The following is a 16,968-nucleotide window of genomic DNA, read 5'->3' on the forward strand; positions in this document are numbered from 1 at the left end:
CCAGTTCAGGAAAGACAAACTCCATCTTCCAGTAGCTCAAATCAAACCCCACCCCACCCCCATCATCCTTGACTCCATTCTTCTTCTCACATCCCACCTCCATCCCCTCAGCAACTCATAGCAGCTCTGTCTTCAGAATACATAAGAAATCAACCAGTTCACTCACCAACCACTGCCCATCCTGATAGGTGTTTAAGGTGGGAGAAGTAGGCAGGGGCCAAGTCATTGAGGGGAAGAGCTCTCTCGGCTGTGGCAAGAACTTTAAATTTTACTCTGAATTATATGGGAAACCATATGAAGACTTTGAATATGATGACATCTGCCTCTTGAAAAAAAAAAAACTACTCTGGTGCTGAATGGAGAATGGATTAGGGGGGTGACAGGGGAAGTGGTGAGACCAGTAGGTGGATATTGAGGTTTGAAGGGGGAATAATTGATGGCGTGGACTACTTTCCTTCCATGAAGAATCGTCCACCTCGATGCCCTAGGAGCCCGTTTCAGAGGCGGAAAGGCGAGCCCGGGGTGTGGCTGAGCAAGCACACTCTGTGACCCCAGCAGAGGGGGCCCGCGTTTCAGCACCACTGCATGGACAGCTCCAGCCCCGCCTCAGAGCCTGGGAGTTCAGCCGGCGCGCGGCCCCCCGCCCGCCCCACGCCCTAGAAGCCTGCGGCTGGGGGAGGGGCCCTGGACTAGGCTTCGGCGAATTCCCTTCCCTTGGAAACCTCCCTTTGCAACCCTCTAAAACGCAGATAACAGTAATGCCGCTGCGCCGCCTCACAAAGCCGCCACGAGCGCGCACGGACTTTGGGGAACACCAAGGAAAGAGGTTGCCCAAGAGCAAGGCCCCTTAAGGGCCTCTTAAAATCGTTTCTGTCGCGGACTCCGGAGTTTATTTCCTCGACTTGGGAGAGCAAAAATGAAGCCACATCTGCGGCAGGCTGAAGGAAAGGACTATTTGAAACCTATTCTAGTAGCGTCCCCCCCCCCCCCCGCACAGTCCCAGGTAGCCAGCACCGCTCTGCGCTCTGCGTCGCGTCTCTGCATACCGAGCTCTGGAGAACTAAGCTATTTCTCCAAGACTTGGACAATCAGTCTGAATTGTTCCAGGCCCAATGCAGATTTTCACCCTCTGATAGCAGAGTTTCTCCCGGATGGAGTAGCACAGAGCTCCGTTCTCTCCTGTCCCCGGGGTCCCTGCCACCCTAACCAAATCTAATTTCCCTTGATGCGTCCGAACTGATTTTCTTATTTGGAGCTCAGCAGGATTCCTTCTTCTGGAGTTAGGGAGCACCACTTGGGATCCGCAGACTGAGGGGCCTTGCTGTGCCAACTCAGGCTCCTGAAGGCGCAATCTTGCTGGGTCAGGGAAGACAGTGGGGCCTCGGGATTTCTCTCCCTGAAATGACCTCTGGGTTTCAGGTCCGCAAAAAGGAGATTTCTCTCAGCTTCCCTAAGGGAAAAGGAGCCAAGAGTCGGACCCTGGCCTTAGGAATACAAGCTAACCACAGCAGGAGCCCAGCAGGGCATCCTCAGTGGTACCCACACTGCTAAACCCTGCAGCGACCCAGCTCTCTGCCAGGTCATCTCGCCACCTGCCTGGCCCTCTCTCCTCTCCTTCCCTCCAGTGTGGAGGCCCAGGAGTCTTCTGGGAAGCTTCCCATACTGGGAGGGGGGCTCAGTCCTTTGGCCTGCTTCTCTCTGAAATAGGGCAGGTGGCCAGGCTTCAACAAGACTGGGGTTTATGTGCCCCAACCTCAGAAAACTGCACACTGGGACAATAAGACAGATACAGAACTGGGGGAGTAGCTGGGAAAAGGTTTCTTAGCGTGAATGAGAGCCAAACCCAGATCTCTGACACCCCAGCTCCTTCTCTTTTTCCTTACTCACTAGGTAACCTTGGGCAAGTCACTTTTCATTTTATTGTTCTCAGCCTCAGTTTCTCCACCTCTGAAATGGGGGCATAAGGGTTCCTCCCAGGGGGCCTGCTATCAGGAATCACTGAGACAAAAGCAAGTCTCTTATCACAGCCCCAATAAGTGTTGTTCTGTTATTAAGATGTGGGTGCTGGGGCACGTAGGTGGCTCAGTCAGCTAAGCATCTGACTCTTGATTTCAGCTCAGGTCATGATCTCTCAGTTTGTGAGTTTGAGCCCCATGTTGGGCTCTGTGCTGACAGTGTGGACCCTGCTTGGGACTGACTCTCTCTCTCTCTCTCTCAAAATAAATTAATTAAAAAAAAAAAAAGATGTGGGTGCCTTGCTGGAAAGGGGGGTGGCTGAGGAGACTTCCCAGAATTAAGGGAGACTTCCCCCACTCCTAACCAGTTCATGTTCTGGTATCTCTCTAGACCTCTGGGACGTCCACTGAGGACGGGGTGCCTCCTCTCAGCTGAGTGCTGGGGGCTCAGCGGAGAAGCAGAATGCACGGCCCTGCACCACCTGGGCTTCCATAGCACAGGCCCCACCAGGACCCAAACCTGGGCCACGCCATAGCGAAGAGACCCTCGTGCTCAAAAAGTCCGGCCTCCACGTCTGCATTCATTCCAGGGCACATCACTGTGCCACTTATACCCCCCCCCCTTCCTGGCCTTCCTGCCCTTGCGACGCCGCCCAGCCCCTGGCAAGGACACCGCACACAGTAGGTGCTCTGTGAGGAGTAACTCCCTCCCGCTTCCGTTGGCCAGAGCCGGCTGCGCTGCGGCGCCTCGGGCTCCCCCTGCTGGCTCCCGTGGTAATGACCTGAGCCGTAGCCGCGGGGAGGAAAAGCAAGCAAGCTGTTTTTAACTATAGGGGACTCTCCTAAGGTACCACCACCAACCGCCCGCCCCCCGGCCACTCCCACCCCGTCCGCCACTTCCGCGAAAGGCACACGAAAAGAGGCTTTCAGGAAGATCTCATTTTCTGGCAGTTTTATCATCAATGCAAACAAAATGAAAAATGGACTCATTTACCCAACAAATATTTACTTTAATATTAATCACCATGGCTAACACGGAGCACTTACTTGCTGCCTGCGTGGCTCTCCTACATGTATTAGCTCATTTAACCCTCACAACAACGCTGTCGTGGTGGTGCTGTTATTATCCCCACTTTACAGTTGACGACACTCAGGCCCCAAGAGATGTGCCCCAGGTCAGGCCCAGCTGGTAAACAGCGTGGAATCCACCTCCAGAGCCCGGAGCCCCAGCCACAATTTTACACCATCGTGGTAAAACACTGTGGTAAGAAAAAGACATTGGAAGTGGCCTCAAAGCATTTCTTGGTCTCTAATTTCCCTGGGGAATTTCTCCTAGAAAAAGAAACCGACGAATGTTTTATCTAGACAGCGATGTTGGAATTTTGCTGGGCGTTTCCTGGGTATGTGTTTGCTTGTGGCAGCAGCAGTTACCAGGATAAGATAGTTTCCCTACATTTCAAAGGAGAGGTAAGGTTAAAAAAATAAATAAACAAAAGCATGCAAATCGCCAGCAGTTTGAGATCCCCACCCCTACCTCTCAAAACGACTTCCTTCCAGCAGAGAAGAGAATGAATCTTAGTAAGATTCAGTGGCCTGTTCTACACTCCTAAGAAGCCAGGAATCGAGAAGGAATTTGACCTACTGCTGTTCTTTGATGGCTTCTCCACCTCAAAGCGGATTCATCACTCTCTTCGTGAGCCTCTCCTTTGTTCCTGGGGGATGTGGATTAGGCCCCAGTCCCACACTCACCATGGGCCTGGGCACCGCTTTGGTGTTTGGCAAGAAGAGGGGCTGAATGAAATAAATTTCCCCATAAAATCTGACTGGTGATCATCCTGCCCTTATCTGGATCTTCCAGCAAAGAGAGCACACAATATTTCTCCATAGGACTGCTTCCCCCGTGAGACAGTTGGTAGGTTGGGTTCTTCCTTCTGTGGCTTCCCAGACCTAGCATTGCCCTGTGAGCCTTTCCTGAGACCTGGAGAAAGCTACAGATTATACTGAGAGCCAGATACCTGCCTTCTGTCTTCAGAGCCCAGTCCAGAGAGGAAATCTGGAAAGGGGAAATTTCTCTCCTCAAAAGGCATGGGGAGACCCACCTGAGCCTCAGAGGAAAATCCGGAGCATCTGGGGTTCACAGCATAGTGTGTATTTGCACGGGGGCGTGCCCTTCCAAGCCTCCTTATATCTGGTCTAGGAGAGGCTGGCCTAGATACACCAAAATACCGTAATGGTATTTCAGTCCCACAGTATTTTCCTGAGTTTCCATGTGTCAGTGTGGGCTAGGGGATGTGCACGTGCCCATGCACATGTGTGTTTATCAATTTCTGTATTTGAATACAGGCTAAGCATGGATCCAAGAATGTGACCAGAAGCAAGCCTCTCTCCTGGGGTGTGGGTGGGGTGACATCACCACAGTGTGCAAAAGCTGGTAAGTGTCCTACAGCCACAGAAAAAAATGGGGTCTGGATGATCCTAGGGGTGTATGTATACATACAAGTGTGCAGGAGTGCATGTGTATTCATAAGCAAATCCCAGTCTGAGTGGTGTGTGTGTGTGTGTGTGTGTGTGTGTGTGTACACAAAGACAAACCCCAGTCTGTTTCTATGTCTGGGTGACAGTGTCTGTGGTATGGGGCATATTTACAAACACTCCCCGACCCGGTTCTGTGACACTGTGATCTCGCAGCTGAGCGCACATGTATGCAAATTTGCATGTAAATAAGTGTGTTTACAATATAATCCCAAACCTATATGTGAGTGGCTGTGTTTGTGTGTCTAAATGTGAAGCTGTATCTGAATCAGGGTCTGGATGAGTCTGGGTGTACGAGTGTTTTACGTGCACACCCTGCCTGGTTCCCCATCCCCGTAGACATACTTGGGTGCTCTGACCACAGAGGCTGAGCCCAGACGGGTCCTGAGCGGCGGAGTGTGTGTAGGTGACCGGTGTTTATGGGCAACCCCACTAGAGCCTTTGTCTGGTGCCCACTCCCTGTGGCCCCTAAATTCCTCACCCTGGCAGGATCTTGGCTGTCCTTGCTCCCAGACCGCCTTCCCCAAGGAGTCCCTTTAACTCACAGCCCCTTCCCGGCCAGGGGGCTGAGAGTTGGGGGATATTCATCTCGGGGAGTTTTTGTTCCGCCTCATGAAAGGCCTCAATGGCTGGGAATACCATTCTAATTACAGGGAAGCCCAGCTTATGGAGGGGACACAAAGGGCTGTGATCTCATAGCAGCTCCTTCCATCCGTCAAATAAGGCTGTCTAATGACGGGGTGAGAGCTGTGAATGCCTAAAACAAACTCGAAAAGGAGGGAAAATAAAGCCGCCGGGGGCTTAAAATATATTAAATTACCCTGATTAGGAGTCGTGGCTTTGCAGAGCTGGTTGGAGGGGCTGAGGAAGCTGTGAGTCCCACTATTCACTTGGGGGGGAGGAGGGGTCAGTAGGTCGGGAGGGGTTCACAGAGCCCCGGCCCATTCTCATGCTAACACCAGGGACACACTGCAGGCTTAGTGGGCTGGAAAATAGAAATGAATTTGCCATAATCCTCCTCCTCCGGCTCCTGTCCCCAACCCAGGAGAAGTGGTGCCTAATTGCAGCTCCTTAGAGCCTGCTGGGCCCTGGGGCAGGGCCACACCCTGGAGCCTAGGCCCCTGGGCCTTCGCACCCCGTTTCCTCCTCTCTCCAGTGGGGTGGGCTCAGGGCCTGGCAACAGGTCCCGGTGGAGGGGTGGGGGGAGTGGCGGTGTGCACGTGTGTGAGTGTGCATACACACCCACGCTCACCCCTTCCGACGGTGCAAACCCTCACACCTACACACGCCAGGCGCAGACGCAAATATGCCTTCCCTCTACCTACACCCCTTCCCAAACGCACTTTTGTAGGCACACAATTTGTAGACACAGGGACTCCTCTGTGGGGGAGTACACACAGGCTTCCCTGTACTTTCACGGGCACCCACGCACGAGACAGGTTGCTTCTCAGATGACCACGTGCTGCCTCCCTGACATGAAAACACACACATGCACATAGCCCTTCAGATGTGCTCCCAGAACCAGGGACCTAGAATAATTTCAATGTTTTACAGCAAAGGATACTGGGGCCCAGAATATAGCCAAGGTACAGGCTTTTCCCAGGACCACCTGAGTGAGCCCTATCTCTGCTGCAAGACCCTAGATAATAAGCCTGGTCCTTACCTGGGCCTCAGTTGCCTACCATTAAAACAAGGTGCTTGGACTAAATGGCGCAGAAAACCCCCTCCAACTCAGAAACTAGGAGGGGCCGAGTGTCAGGGGCTACTCCCCCCTGCCCCTTCCCTGCCTCTGCACACTTAGCTGTGTATACACACATAACGCCACAGCGCACAGGACAATGATTCTGTCCAGTGTTCTGACAAACTAGAGGTCAGGCCTAGGAGCCCAGTAGCCTGCATCCGCACAGGTCCTGGTGCATGTGGGGGGCAACCACCTCGCCCACCCACCTTGAGCCTCGCTCATCTGTGGCTGGGTCCATGCGATTTTGCCAGTTTGTCACGCCAGGGAATCAGGGACGGATCTGAACCACAGAGCCCCACCGTGTGGCGCCCAGAACCCAGGAGAGGCATCCAAACAGGCTCCTCCTCGGTCGGGGGGCTCCCTCTGCCGGAGGATCTGGAAAGGCAGTGCAGGGAGGAATGCACGTGACCCTCAGACGTGACCCGAAGAGTCGGAGCAGTATGTACCCCACCCCTGTCCTCTGTTCCACTATAGGAGTCAGGGAGCCGTGGGCTAGACTGGAATGGAGACTGCGAGAGGAAACTGGGCAGAGAGCATGGGAACCAAGGCCCGACCTCCCTGCATCCTTCCCCTCGTGGTCTCTAGGAACATCCCCCTCCTTTCATAGCCCCTCAGAGAACCAGCAGACCCGGGTGTGTGGAGGGGGCCAGGGTGAGGGCAGACACACCCAGGCCCACCACCAGCAGCTGGCCAACCTGAGCCAATATGCCTCAGCGTTTCCACCTGTGCTGTGGGCGACGCAGGGCCCTGGGCAGCCAAGGAGAAGACCCAGAAAGGGCAGGAACCTCCCTCCCACCCACTCAGAGAAGGTGGGGACCCCAAACCTCCAGAAGACCTTTCTTGGGGGCCCTCAGGGTCAGCCGAGGCCCCTGCTGTCCTCTTGTCCCTGGAGGGAGGCTAGTTGCTGAGAATAGGGGCATGACCCCTGGCTGCAGTGGGAAAAGGGAGTACAATCCAGATCTTCCAAGCTTGGGCACCCAGATGCGGTGACGTGCTGATCAGGCATGGGATTGGGGAGGCAGAGCAGGGGTCTGGGGACCAAAGACACGTCCTATAGGCAGGGTTGTTCCAACGAACCAGGCTGTTCAGAAGGAGAGAAGATACAGGGATGGCAGATCCCTCCCCACCCACCCCACGGGGACCAAGGTATCTGCCCAGGGGCCACAGGTACTCCCAAGGTGGGGTGGGAGAACGTGGGTCTGCTGAAGCCTAATTGTGAGGTCAAATAACAGGCTTCATGCGCCCTAAGCGCTCTTCCTAGGCCCCAAGCATTCGCCGGCTGCTTCCCCAGCCTGTGACTTGCTTAGCTTTGTCAGAGCTCTGTTTTCGGGGCGGGGGGTGGTTTCTGGACCGAACCCCACAAGCCTTCTCTGGGCTTTCCAGCTCCAGGCCAGGCGGCCTGGCGCACCTTTGTCAAAGGGACTGTGGAAACTCCCCACAGGTCCGGAAGAACCCAGATGAAATGGGGGTGGGGGGAGATTTGGGGAAGGTGAGCTGTTTCAGGACCAGCCACGTTGGGTGGAGAGGGCATGGCTTATGCCCAGCGCTGAGGCCCAATGTAGCCAGGAAGGCCTCGCCTGGGCCCCCAGCGTTTGCCAAACGGCTGCCCTGGCCCGGGGCCTGGCTGCGCCCAGCGGGTAAGGGAACCAACCCCAGAGCTGCCTAGGCCTGCTCTGGCTCTTTTCTGCTCCTCCCCGGTTTTGGGGGAAGTTGGGTTGGATCCCTGAGGGATAGCAGAGACTGAACCAAGGGCGTGGCCAAGAAGAATGAAAACCGAAGGGCAGACTGGAGCGGACTGAAGCCCTAATTGCTCCCACCAGGCTCCAGCCATGCCTCAGTGACCAGTCCCAGTGTTTGGGGAGGGCGCCCTCTCTTCCCGGTCCCCGAAGCCCTTCGCTGCAGCCAGCTGCCCTGAAATCCATACATTCCTGAGGGAGCGCACACACCCACATCACATAGGCATTCAACATAAGCATACAAGAGCAACGAGAATTCGAATTCCAGAATTTTCTCCAAATAAAATAAAGCCGCAGGAGGCAACGCTCAGCCTCTAGACCCTGACGTGGGGAGGAGGCACCAGAGAAGGGGTTTGTTGGATACTCTACCGGAGCATCTCCCGCCGGCCTTTCCGGAGATGCCCCGGGGCCTGCTGCCCTCGATCTGGGGCGAGGAAAGCGCCCGGCGAACTCCATGGCCACAAAACGAGCCTGTGTGCCGTGGAGGCGGCCCACGAGCTGCCATGCAGGAACGCCCGAGTTCTCCCAACACAGGAGCCGCCAGAGTCCGATGTGTAGCCAGAAAGGCCAGAGATTGGGGAATTTCCAGTCGTTTTCAGTATAATGCATGTCTCCCTAAGTCACCCTCACAGTTCCGCGTCTGCCTCCGTGCAAATGGCCCACCCTATCAATTACCTCCCTTTACTCATAAAGAGAAACGGGATCTTGTTTTTTTCTAGAATATTCAAAAACGAGCGGCCGGATTTGGGTGAATTCCAGCGGGGCCGACCTTATTTTCTTCGGCACGATGGCGCTGCCAAGGCTCGGGAAGGATCTCCGAGGGCCGGTCGCCGGCACGGTGGTGGAGACCGACCGGAAAAGGGCTGGGGCCTTGGGGCCACCGGCGCTTCTGCGGAGAACCGCAACCCAGAGTTCGCACGCCCCCGCAACAGTCTGGGGGTCTCGTGCTCCGGCCCCGGCGCCTCTCGAGGGGAGAACCCAGGTTCCCCTGCAGGCCTCTCCCCCAGAGTCCGGGGCCGGGCACACTAGCCAGCACGACAGCGGGACCCTAAGGGTCCTACATAGTCTTTGGCAAGAGACTGGAGGCTGCATTTTCAGAGGCTGCCTGTCTTTAGCGTCAAGGGAACGAGCTAGGGAAACCCTAATATGCTGAGATTTTCTAAACATCCCGGATTCCTGAACACCCGTGACCATCGCCAGGAGCCAAGCAAGGGCTAGGCGGCAGAGCTGGGCTCTTGGCAGTGGCTCCGGGCTTCTATTTGTAAAATACAGAATGAAATCGGGAGAGCTGAATGTAGACAAAGCCATCTTAAAACGTTCGATTGGCGAAATCGCCACACTTAGCAAACACTTTCATTTTCAGAGCCGCCCGTGGCCGTAGGCAAGTCCAGAAAAATCGATTGTGTTTCCGGACGAATTCCACCCAGGGAACAACAGAGCCTTGGGAATGCTCGCCCGCCCCGCGCACATTGGAAACACATATATTGGAAGGAATGGCGGAGTTAGCCCTCAAACAAGCGAACCCTCCGGACGCAAACGTGCTTGTAAACTCACTTGCGCGACTTTGAGTTCATCTACACATTTATGCCTGTTTACCTGGCTTTTATACCCTCTGTGGAGCTGCTATATTTGTGTGGGCTAGGCCGGCCACCCCTTCTCTTCCTCCACGGAGAAACCTTAGCTGCGTGGGCCGGAAGCTACCATTCGGACCGGCCCCGGAAGAGCCACTTTTCCTTGTACTGGCCACGGTTTCACAAATTGAGTTGTCCCGATCCTTATAGTCTCGGTCCTGCACGCCCACGCCTTAACGGTCAGACCCAGGTGTAGAGCCCTACTGGAGAGAGGAAGACTGAGGATAGTGAAGGTTGGGAAAGAGAGTGCAGCTGCGGCCCATCGAGCCAAGGTTGAGGGGCACGGAGGACCCCTTGGCTCGCCGTTGCCAACGTTTTGCCCAATGTCTGGGGGACCCGCGGGATTGTGTGCAAATGTGTCCTCAGGCACCGTAGTGGGAACACAGGACTAGGCTTTTCCAAGACCGTGCATTCCGCGTGCTGACTTTTCCTATCAATGGAAGAGACGTGGGCAATTGACCCAGCGGCCTTCTCCTCTCCATCTATTGTGGCGGCTCAATCACGCATTTACCGAAAGAAAAGCGAGTTTATCTTAGCCTGGAGGAGCCTCGTGTTGCGTGTGTGTGTGACTAAAGGGTGGGGGAAATTCTGCAGCCACGACTGTGCAGATGGGCTGAGGATAGACACGTTCAGAAAAGGGCCAATTTCCCCTTCACAATGAGCGCTAAGTACCTGATAAATGGCGCTGGTGTTTATTCATGAGCAGGTACTTTGGAGATGGCGATTAGAACAGCCGCCCGCGCCGCCTCGCCAAGGTACTTAAAGCCGGGCAGGTGCAGCGCTGCGCGCGGCCTGAGCGCACAAAGCCCGCGGCCGCTGCGGCGCGGGGAGGGGCGTGAATGCGGGCCTCGCCGGGCCCCAAGGGCGCGCGGCGCGCAGGCACCTTAGCCTTTTGTTCTTCAGCCGAAGCCAAGGCCACTTCACCGAGGGGCGTCCCGGGAAAACCTCCCCTCTAATTACCAAGAATTTCCTACATCCCTCCTGCCGAAGCCCAGTCGGGCAACTCTCGGTCTGGCGGACGCGGGGACGCAGCGTGAGACCGGGTTCGGCGTTTGCGTAAATGCTGCTTACGAGCAGGCTGTTAGCTAACCAGCTGAGTAACTAACTCAACAACTAGGGAAGAAACAGAACCCGGGCCTGGGAACCACGCGGGCACGCAGTTCTGGCCTCCCCCGCCGCCGAGGCGCCACCTCTGGCCGCGCGGGTAACCTCGGGCTTTCAGGTTTTGTTTCAACTCCAAGGGGAGAAAATTGGGGTCTGTCTCTTTCCACAGCTTCCTGGCGCCAAGGTCGTGGGACAAACTCAATCTCGCCCTCAGAGTGGCTCCAGAATCCCTAAGAACCCCCAGTTTTCTGCCCATGATCGGCGGCCTGGGCGCGCGCAGAGAGAGTGCAGCTGGCGTCCGGCCTTGGGGGGCCAAGTGCAGCGTCCTCTGCGCAGGGACGCGGCAGCGCGTTTCCCTTGGGGCCCAGCCGGGCAACCTGTGTCTGACATCCCTCCCTGCTCCCCAGCATCTTCGAGGGTGCTTCATGTGCGTAACCTTGGGTCGGCTGAGGCGCTCCTGGGGTAGGCACCCCCGGCCTGTTCCCTGGGGCCTATTGGGGTCGCTTTTTTTTTTTAATCGTTTGGAAAAATAGACCAAGATCATTTCTCTCCAGTCCACAGAATTAGAGAGGAGAAATATGTGTTGCAAACAAGTTGGGTTCCCCCTGGGAAGAAAATTGTTTCAGAATGACCGTAAGCAAGGGGCAGGGATTTGATGTGACCCACCACGAGGCAGAATTTTCATTTGCCACCACGAAGAACCCGATGACTCTCCCATTCGATCAGACCAGGAAATTGTAGACACGAACCTTCATTATAGGTTTCCTTAGAACCTTGGGGTTCGAATAAATTGCAGATATAATAATCCCGATTTCCCCGGGGAAATCCGACCCTCGGCGTGTGCATGCAAACCGAAAGTGGTAACCCAGTAGAGCAGCAGGGAAGGGGCGAGGTCAGCCCAGTGCCCACGGCCCCCGGACGGCTCTGCCAGCCGCCAGCCGCGCCAGCCCCGGCCGGTGGCGGTCCTTAGTTAAAAGGATCGCAAGAGAGACAAGGCTTCACCTCTTGCCTTGCGCCAGAAGCTGAGTTAGGGTGGGAGAGTGAAGCATTCTCTCGAGTTACAGCCTGTGTCCCCTGCTCCAAGGAGACACCGGGGGATTAGGGGACCAACCGGTTACCGACAGAAGGCCAGAGACCCCAGACGCAGCACCCCCTCTCCTTGCGCGTCGCGGTGTGGCCAACGTCTTGCAAATAGCTTCATTGCACGACGGCCTTGGGTGAGTGTTGCGGGCTGTTCGGGGGCGCGGGACGGGCCTTGCCAATCCCCGCATCCGAAAAGCTGGGAGTCGGACCGCCAGGCGCTGGAGGCGACGGAGCCGGGCCTCTCCTGTCTCCACCGCAAGATGGCTGCCGGCCGGCATGTGGCTCCAAATTTAGGCAGAAAGTGAGAGATAAATTGGAAGGGGAGCGGGGCGTCGGTGGGACTAAAGACGATGCATTCCAAAGCAGTTTTTAGAATTTCCATTCACCAAACCTTTAAGGCACACCCAAAAGAAGCAGGTGTGGTCGGGAGGAGGGCCCTCCATACTAACTCCACCATTGATTTTCTTCACATTACAGATTTCGAATAAATCATAAAAATATAATGAATAAGATTCCTGGGGAAGCAGATAAGCCCAGCTGTCATCTTTGGCCCTGGACTCCTCAGATCGGCTCCCACTGGCTGAAAGTTGTTTTTGTTTTCCAAGGAAAACCATTTGGGCGAATGCATATGGGGCCCGCATGGGCGTCCCCAGCCTCGGATTCACACATGTCACTCTTTCGAAGGTCCACGGACCAAGGGCCTCCATCTAGCAGTCTAGGCCATGAGGCCTGCCAAGGGGGTGGGGGGTGGGGCTGGGTGGATATGCTCCTTTCCAGAACCTTTTCACCCATGAAGAGCCTTATCTGGTCTTGAAGTAGGTTGGGTCAGGAATCTCCAAAGGATTTTTGTTACTCCAGCTATGATGTCACAAACACCTTATATGTCAGCTGGTTGGTGATAGATAGAATCTCTATGTCCTGGAAAAGCCAGGAATATCTCACTAACCTGGCACCCTCCTCATCCCCAGGCCAGCGACAGATGTCAAGTGAGCTCTACTGAGTGTCACGTTCTGACCAGAAGGCTTCAAGGTGGAAGACAGACTCCTTGACCGGTCAGCTTGGTGTGTGTTGTTGCCCCCACCCCCCACCCCACCTCCAGCGACATCCTCGCTGCAGGGAGCCCCTCCACGAAGTAGGACAAAGGCAGCCCTCAGGATGAAGCCTGCGCTGGGGAACCCCCGAGAAAGCCCACTCTTCCCTGGTCATCTCTGATGCTGTTTCTGGGTTTGTGAGGAAAGGACTGAGGTTTCTCTGACCCAGGACCCTTGAAGGGTCTCTAGTAAGGGAGGACGCTCTTCCCCCACCCCCCAAGACCTGGACACACAGCCCCGTGTGGCACAGGTGGGCCACACTCCCCCAAGAAACTAGTTTTGATATCCACTTCACCAATGACTTTGGGGAAGGTCCCTCCCCCTCTTCAGCGTCCTCGTCTGCCCACGGGAGGAGGGTTATAAAAGAAGGCTCTTAACATCTCTAACCTGGGGCTCCAAGAAATGTGAGGGAAGGCAGCACACTGAGACTTTGAAGACTTCCGAGGACACTGGGGGCACCTGGGTTTACTCCCTGAATGTCTTTTTCTGAAACGTGGTCCTTTGATAACCAGTTTGGTAGTAGAGTTAGGCACAGAGACCCTGGAACCAGGCTTCCTGGGCTCAAATGTGACACAGCACTGCCATTTCCTACCCATGTGGCCTTGGGTACCCATGTACCCATTTTGCTCAGTTTCTCTGTGCCTCAATTTCCTCATCTCTGCAACAGAGATTAATAACGATCCCTATTTCACAGGGCACTGGACGGATTAACTGAGGTCATACATGCAGAGCTTCTAGAAGCATGCCTGGCACAGGTTAGCTGTTAATAGGAGCTGCCCAGACCCCTGGATGCAACCTCACTCCTCCCCAGTCTTCTGGGTTTTCCTCCACTGACCGTCACCATTTCTGTCCCTGCACCACTGCCAGGATCTCAGCCTCCTGTAGGTCCCAGCACCCGAGGAATGGGAGGGAGGAGGGCAGAACACCCATGCATTGTCTGCTTGCTGAGCACTTTGAGGACTCTCTGTGCCAGCCCTTATTTTCTGATATGGAAGGAAGTTGGGTCAGACTCCCTCCCTTTCTCTCTCCTCAATTCCACCCATAGACGGAGACAGCTGCGTGAGAACCTATGCCCTTGGCTTTAAAGAGGGAGAGAGTGAGGGAGACCCAGCTGATCCATTTCCACACAAGAGGGGTCCTGCTCAGAGGCGGTAGGACTATACTGCACAGAACCACAGATGTTCTCTACACACACACACAAACACACACACACACACACACACACACACACACACACACACACCAGTCAGCTCCCTGAGGGCAGAGGCTTTTCTGTCTCCTCTGCTGCATCCCAGTGCCTGAACACAATGCCTGGCACAGAACAAGCATCCCCCAAAAATAACATTAAGTCAATGAAAGGAGGAAGTGCCCACTGACCAGATCTGCTTCTGTGGCAGGTTCTAGTCTTAATTTATTTTCCACATTGAGAAGTGATAGTCAGATTTGGTAGCTAAGGGGAAAAAAAGAGAGAAGGGAAAAGAACATACTTCCAAGTTCTCTCCATAAAAGTCTTCTGTCTCAGCCTCCGGTTCTCTTACTTATCCGTGGGATCCTTCTTCCGACTTTTCCACCACACACACACCTCTAAGTGGTTAGGCTCCAGGAGAGACAAGATCCGAAGGGTCCGTATTTAACGTATCACCTTCAAAGACATTTGGGGAATCTATATGACCTCCTGGGGGTTGGGTTATCTGCCCACAGAAAGGAGCTGGTATCTTTCCACAGTCCAGGCCCCTCCTTGGCTGTTTGGTTAAACCGTTGGAAGACCAACTGGTGTCAGTTTTTTTCTTTTCTGAGGGAGGAGGGACATTGTTTTTTGAAAACGCAAAGTGACTTAGTCATTAAAGGTGATTGCTGTTAAAATAAATAACAGCTCTCATTCATGGATACATTTACATTTCTCAGGCACCTGACCGAGCACATCATCTTTTATCCTCACCAGGAACCCATGAGATCCATTTGCGAGCCCATTGTACAGATGAGGAAATGAAGTCATACGGTTGGTAAGGGAGAGAGTCAGGCTTTGAACACAATATTCCAAAGGCCGTTCATCCCTACTCTCTAACTCTTTTCTGTCTCTGAGTGATAAGGAAAGCAAGAAAACCCATGCGCAATCTGGTTTGGGAGGAATTTTCCATGACTAGCTTAGGAACAAAGCTAGAATGTTGGTAGTTCAGTCAAGCACACTGATTCTAAACCAAAGACACCTGGACCTCTTTCTAGCTTCGACGCCGAAGGCAATTTACTGAATGCCTTTACACTTCAGCTTCCCCTTCTGTAAAAGGGGGCTAAAGACCCATCTCCTTTAGTGGGGAGTTATTATATATGAATAACAAATGATTATTCCCTCCCCTCAGTCTACTTACAGAGTAGTGCTTAGTAGCGTTTAGCGCACTGCCCTTTGCAGAATGCCGCCTTAAATTTCCTCATTCCACCCATCCACGAGTCGGGGGCCTCAGCTATTAGGGGAGAAAATGGCAGCTTGTGCAAGATGTCACAACAACCCAGGGAGAATCAGAGCAGAGCTCAGGCCAGAAGTTCCTTCGCTGAGGAAGAGGAAGCGTCTCGAGCAGCATCTGCAGTTGGTTTTGCAGAAAAACGTTTCAGTCTCCCTTTTGAAAAGGGATGTAAACATCTTCCCAGGCTCCTCTGACATCAGCCTGTCAGTGATGAATCATTGGGAGCGTGAACACAGGCACTAGGTAGGTCACAGTCTCCATTTTTAGTCAACTTCCTGGTGGCCCCGCTGAGGCCTTGCAGGAGGGCCCAAGGTTTGATAAAGCGCGTGAAATCTCAGCCCCTCTGTGCCCTCGGGGACCCAGCCAGAGGGAGAGCAGAGCCTTACAGAGAGGAGGGTTCCCTTCTGACATTTCTTAGTTTTTAAATTTTAAAGCAATTGGCATAGAATTTGTCGTTTTGGGTTTTGTTTTTAATAACAAAAGTACAGGGGAGCAGCCTCTTCTGGCTGCTTCTTGCTTGTGAATGAGACCTCGGATGTAATGGACTAGAAGCAAAGCGCCCCTGGGAGATGGTATCTCAGTCTGAGCCAATGTTTAAAAAAAATCTCAATCGTCGACGCTTTTCAAATTTATGTGTGTTTGGTTTCAATTAATGGATCCAGAAATGATTTTATTTATTGAGTGTCTACTAAGCACTTGGCAGTGCCGCCAAAGGGGTTAAAAGGGGAAGTGATGTGGGGGAAATCTGGGCAGCCCTCCTGGAGAAGGAGGCAGAAACTTTAGCATGAATGAAATCCCACAGGTGAGAAATTTGGAGACTACAACAGGGAAGAAGACGAGAAGGGGAGCAGTGTGGCCTCAGGGGAAAGGCCATCTCCCCCTTTTTAATTTGCTAATTCCAGTTTGCTGTGAATTTAGAAGCCAGATATCAGGGATGTTACGTTAGAACCGTGTGTACAGCAGGAGGGCGTAAACGACTTCAGAGCGAGCATCAGGGAGAGGAAGGCAGGAACGGAGGGCAAGGTTTGGACCTCTCAGAAGCAGCTCTCTGTGCCAGGTCAGCTTGGCAGTGTGCCCGGCCGGTGAGGTACAAGCGAACACCTGTCCCCACACAGAATCCAGGAACTAGGCACACAGGGACAGAAAGAAGTTCTAGGCGCAGCAACAAGGGCCCGCTGTGGTCCCTGCACCGCCACTAGATCCCAGCCCGCCCGCCTTCACCCCAGCTACCACCCTTTGGCCCGGGGCCTTGATTCAGGTGCTAAGGTTGGAGCGAGGAGGGAGTGCCCTCAGCTGATTCTCCTAAGAGCCGAGCCACACGCACACATTCCGGGGCTAGATCCTAACCGGGGGCTCCTCCGGCCAGCATCGGAGGGGAGTCGAGGAAGAGCCAGAACCAGAGCTAGCGGCACAGAAAGTGGACACCAAGAGGCTAACCGACGAGAGATGGAGAAGCTAGACGCCCTTGGGAAAGGCCGGCGACCTCACCAGGCCGTCACCGGGCGCCCTTGCTCCCTGTGCCCTGGCCCCCGCCCCAGGCCTGGTACCCCCGAGAGCCCTGGAGCGGCAGCGCGCCCCCCGGAGGCCCGGTGGGGCTGCCCAGTCTCCCAGCCGCTTCCAGCACACGGCCCTCCGC

General features: G+C 54.4%; 1 long non-coding RNA gene across 1 annotated transcript; it reads right to left on the minus strand.

Moving 5' to 3' along the window:
- Positions 1-995: 995 nt before the first annotated feature.
- On the minus strand, positions 996-10,433 carry LOC123385799. The gene is made up of 3 exons (XR_006598838.1): positions 10,268-10,433; positions 9,561-9,798; positions 996-1,450 (listed from the first exon to the last, which is right to left on the minus strand). It is a non-coding gene; the product is annotated as an uncharacterized LOC123385799 (long non-coding RNA).
- Positions 10,434-16,968: the final 6,535 nt, after the last annotated feature.

This window comes from Felis catus, chromosome B3, assembly GCF_018350175.1.
Source record: "Felis catus isolate Fca126 chromosome B3, F.catus_Fca126_mat1.0, whole genome shotgun sequence".
NCBI lineage: Eukaryota > Metazoa > Chordata > Mammalia > Carnivora > Felidae > Felis > Felis catus.